Source organism: Malania oleifera, chromosome 6 (assembly GCF_029873635.1).
Source record: "Malania oleifera isolate guangnan ecotype guangnan chromosome 6, ASM2987363v1, whole genome shotgun sequence".
Lineage (NCBI taxonomy): Eukaryota > Viridiplantae > Streptophyta > Magnoliopsida > Santalales > Ximeniaceae > Malania > Malania oleifera.
In genome coordinates, this window is record NC_080422.1 from 47,127,815 (window position 1) to 47,133,510 (window position 5,696).

Genomic DNA, 5,696 nt, shown 5'->3' on the forward strand with positions numbered 1-5,696 from the left:
TGATGCAGGGAGGACCAATTCTAGTGATGACCCTAGAGGATGGCCGAAAAGTAAGAAGGAAACACTTGAAGTTAGGGGGTTGGAGGAGGAGGATCAAGTAGATGAAAAGAGGGACAAAGGCTAAAAGGAACAATTTTAGGGGACTATTTGATGATGAAGGACTATGATTTAGGGAATTCTGACCTATAGAAGGGTACGAGAAAACAGAGCCATCCAACTACGAAGCTGAAGGTTGAGAAGATTGTCCCACAACAATCTTTAGGAGAGTAATTGTAGTGATCCAAAAAAAATAAAATTTAAATTAATTAATTAATTATTATTAATTAAATAATATAATATAATATAATACAATATTATATTATATTATAATAATATTTTATATATATATATATAAGTTACCTGAGATCGGGAAACATCCTAATCTCTCCAGGAAAGACCCCCCCTGCGCCATTCTCTCTCTCTCTCCTCCATTTTCTTGGTGAAACCTATGTCGATTGAAGAACAAAAAATATCCATGAGTTCCAATTTCAGCCACCAAAGTTTTAATTAGGGAGATTTCATGGTTTGAGCATCGTAGGCAGCACTCCTGGGATAAGGTAAGGGGAATAGATTATGTTAGTTTTTTTTTTTCTTAAATTTGAACTGATTAAATTTGAGTATATGGAATCATGAATATTATATATGATTTTCTGTATGAATCAAGCATATGAAATTGACAGTTTTGATTATTATATGTATTTGGGGAAAAACCAAAGCGAGTAGGTTAATCATCTTCGTTTTCTAATATATATATTTAGTTAAATAAAATTTTGGAGATGATTAGACCTAGTTTTCAGCAAAAATATATTTTTTTGGGCAGTTTATCGTATTACAATTTAATGTTCAAATCGTGTGGCATGAGTATGTTTTATTTTTATTGCATAAATAAATCTGAGGGCTTTTATGAAATTATAGATTGAGAATATGTTTTATACTGATTTATAGAAAAATTGTGAATGCGATGGATTAGTGAAATGACGATTTTATATCGTGCAGTGAAATGTGAAATGATAGTTTTATATCGAGATGTGAAATGTGAAATGACAGTTTCATACCGGATTATGAATTGTTGGAAATACTGATATAAGATGTATGTTAAGAAAATAAGATTATGATACTATTTTTATTATTTAAATTGCATTATATGGTTTAAGAACCCTGAGAACCAATTGTAATGAGAGAACGGTATCGTAGCTACAGACAAGATAAATTAGTGCAACCACACTGTACTGCAAAGTGTTAGTAATGGAAGTCAATTTGGCCTACGAAGTGTTGTGGACCACCCCTAGGGCTCAGACCAGGTTGTCGTACGCAAATCGTATTGTAGATAAGGAATTTTGACATAGCCTAATGGTAGGCCAGCCAAGGCTGAGTCCAGTCTTCGGACCGCACAACCCGATCATGGAGGTTTATACATGATGATGTTGTTAGTCCAAAAGGGTGGTTTTTCTACGCATATATGTGAATTTATGAAACTGGTCTTTTTTATTGAGTTGAACAATAATGTGAAAGGAAATGTGTATTTTCAATTGAATAGGTGCGAGTTATATTTTGCAAATGCCATACTTGTCAGATAAAGTAAATTAATGATTGTGCTTAATTTCACTGAAACTCATGTTAGCCACACACTGATAATAATTTATTCCGTATTACTGAGACGTGTCTTACCCCAATAAATATATATCAACTTTTCAAGTCCTACAAGAAATCGACCTTAGGAACTCCTGTAAAGACCCGAAAAATAATAGTAATTAAATAGAAGAGGGAAAGTAAAATTCAGAGGAGATAAAGTAGGGCTCGTCGATGAATGCCTTGGATTCGTCAATGAACTTCCTAATATGGGTTGTTGACGAATCTTAGTATCTCATCGACAAAGATATACCGAGAGGGTGTATTTCAGACCCATTGATTCATCGATGAGTTCTTTACTTTCGTCGACGAACTGCCTTCCTCACCTCGTGGATGAGTCAATGTGTCTCGTCGATGAGGCCACGTGGCCAACCATCTATATAAGTACAAAAACCAAATTTTTACAAAAAAATTAAGTTGCTCTTCTCTCTCTCTCTCTCTCTCTCTCTCTCTCTCTCTCTCTCTCTCTCCCTAAACTTCGGTCCCTCTACCTTCTCTCTAGAAATCCAGATCCATTTCTCCCCGATTCGATGATCAGAAACTACCATGATGATCCTGGGGAGATTCTCTACAACCTAGCTGGAGTAGAACATTAATTTGAGAAGTTTAGGAACCATCCCAAAGTCAGGATAAGTAGATTATTTAAGGGTTAATTGATTTGTAGGTGTTTCTGAACCCAAATTTAGTAGTAGATGTTGTCATACTGATGCTTGAGATGATTTATGTGGGTAATATGAATTTAGGGTGTTGGGGCTTTTACTGCATGCAGGTTAGGGAACCTAAAGTGTGTTCCCAAGAAACCAGGTAAGATAATGAATGGTTTATAATTTAGGAAATATGAGTGTGAAAATTATTCTGGGTATTCAGTCATTTGACAAGAAAATATTTATGTGCGTATAATTTCAAGAATATGGAATTATGAATGTCGTGGGAGTGAGTTAGAGCTAGTAGACGAATTTAGTTAGCGAAGGTAAGGGAAATATGTTATGCAAGGAATTTTCAGAAATTTCATCAGTAGTATATATGTGTTTTGGGGTGAATTTTACAGGGTATAAATTAATTTATTATAAAAAAAATACAGATTTTATTACAGGGGTTTTTGTTTATTTAATTGTGTGGCATGAGTTAATATTAGATCAGTTCAGGATTTATACAGTTTTTCAGAATATCATGATTTACAGTATTTTTGCATAGAAACATGTTTTACTAGATTTTATAGAATTATGAATTACAGTGTATATAAAGACAAATATATTTTACAGATAGATATTTATCAGACAGATATTTTATAGATATTATACAAACAGATATTTTACAGTATTTACAGAATTCCATGATTTTCCAAAACCATAACACTTAGATATTACAGAATTATTCAGTCAGATATTTAGTTATTGCAATTAGATATTACAGTATGTCGGATCAGATTTATGGTGTAATGGTTATTTTGGAATCACGATGAAATAGCAAGATAATTATATATATTAGTATTATACAATGGCAGATCCTTGATGAATTCTTTAAGTCAGATTAATTATTTCAAACAGATTCAGTCAGCAGAGCATGGTACCATTGCTATTTCAGATCAAAGTGCAACCATATATTTTAGATAGTGTGTGGATTCCATCAACCACGCCTATGCAGAGATTGCAGGCTCCCTAGGTTTCTAGGTAGAGGAGGCCAGTTTGACGAGGTAGATACCAGTACTAAGCCTTTGGAGAGATTGGAGTAAAGGCCAGACTAAAGATTGGTAGAGTATTCAGGTGACGTATCCTAGTAGGCTAAGTAGAGTTAAGTCTTGCCTACGTACCGCACAACCCTGTCATAAGGGGTTAAATCATGATATACAGATTTCCAAGGATATTTCTCAATTATTTATTTATATACAGATTTACTGAATATCAATAGATATATTATAATACTAGCAGTATGATTAAATAGAAAACTCAAATAATACAGTTGTATTTTAAGCCATGTAGGTGTGAGTTACACAGTATTTACAAGATATCTCAGTTCAGTTATTTATTAGTAAATTATTTATATAAACTCAGTTACCGCACACTAGTAATAGCATATTTCTTCTTATTGAGCGTTGTCTCATCCTAATAAATTAACATTTTCTAGGTGAACCAGCTAGACGAGCAGATCAGGCTCGTAGGTAGAGAGGTTGTTTACACTACCTAGTCTGCAGGGTAATAAATGTTATCAGGGAAATTGTATTTTTTTAGTAGTATTCGGGAGTGTTTGGGTAGAAGATGTTGGGATGATGTATAACTATGTATATATGTTTTAGGATAATACTGGATTCTGGTATTGTATATATGGATGTGTGACTTTATGTTTTTCGCTGCGTAGGTTTATTATTCTGCGAATAGGAATTTCCTCAGTGCCCACCTAGGGCCTGAGATGTTATAGCAGACATTGTCAGGGGTATCAGAGTATATTATTTTTTAGTATTTTAAAAAAAATGTTATAAAATTTCAGATCATTACATTTTGGTATTAGAGCCTAGGTTGCTAGGTTCTGTAGACTCTAAAGTACAATAGAAAACAATACAAGAATATAGTAATGAAATTGAGGAGGATAGAATAAAATATCAATGAGTTAATGTTGGGAAAATAGGATAAGAATTTAGGGTTCTGTTCTACAGTCTGGAAGCAAGAATTTTGGGGTGGTTTCTCTGTTGATCCTAGGGTGACGATTTTAGGAAAACTATAGTAAACTATCGTCAGTTTATTTTCCATATGGTAGGACTAGACCTTAAATTAGTGATAGGATGTATGGGGAATATTTTAGTTAGAATCAAATTACGAGGTTTGGCATCTCAGAATAATTTGGTGTGTTGCAAGATGGACCCTGGAGGATGTAGCGCACATGCTAGTGGTTACAATGGAGCAGAGCCTTCTGGTGCAGGAGGTGTGGATTCGGATGCGGTATTACGCAGTGTAGCTCAACAAGTCATGGTTGAGATTGCACAGAGCTCTAGGGAGTAGGGAGGTCCATCTACGACGCAGGGGTGCACAATAAAGAAGTTCACAAAAATGAATCCTCCAGTGTTTTTAGAAGCAGCTGATCCTATAGTTGTTGAGAACTGGATGCAAGAGATACAAAAAATACTAACAATACTCTGCTGCACCAACGAGCAAAGGGTCCTCTATGCCATGTATAAGTTGGTAGGGGAGGTCGAGAGATGGTGGACAACTAAGAAATTACCAGAGGAGCAAAGACCCATCCTAGTGCCAATGACCTGGGCCTGATTTAGAGACATATTCTTTGATAGATACTATCCTGCCATGGTTAGAGAGGTTAAAGTATAGGAGTTTCTAAGTTTGACCTAGGGATCACTGATAGTTCAGTAGTATGTAGCAAAATTCATTGGAATTGTCACGATTCGCTCCATACATAGTACCAGATAAAGTTAAGAAATCTAGAATGTTCGAGCAGGGTTTGAGACTAGATATATATAAGTAGGTAGCAGTACTAAAGATGCATGATTTATCTGAGCTGGTTGACAGAGCCACAGTAGTAGAGAAGAGTGAGCAGGTAAACATGGGAGTACCGAGCCGGAGGAGGAGGCCCACGCCACCGGGTTTTCAGACAAGTTCTTGTTGAGGCCCATGGAGAGGAGATCGATTTGAAGGAGGCTAGAGGTAGGTGACAAGGCGCAGCGGTTTTCAAGCTGGACAGATTTTTCCTATCTGCCTTAGATGTGGCTGGAGGCATCCAAGAGAGTGTAGGATGGGAGATAATGTATGTTACCATTGTGGAGACTCAGTCATAGGTCTTAGTTATGTTAGGGACCGTCAGCTCGGGCACCAGTTCATAGACCATTTCGAGGTGGTTACCAAGTGCCCCGTGAAGGCCAACAGAGGAACATAACACCGCCTAGAGTCTATGCATTGACATCAGGAGATGTTGAGGCTGCTGGAGGTATCGTGATAGGTATTCTTACTGCTTTAAATTATAAATTTGTTGTTTTATTTGACACAGGTGCCACTCATTCTTTTGTGTCATTAAGATATGCTAAG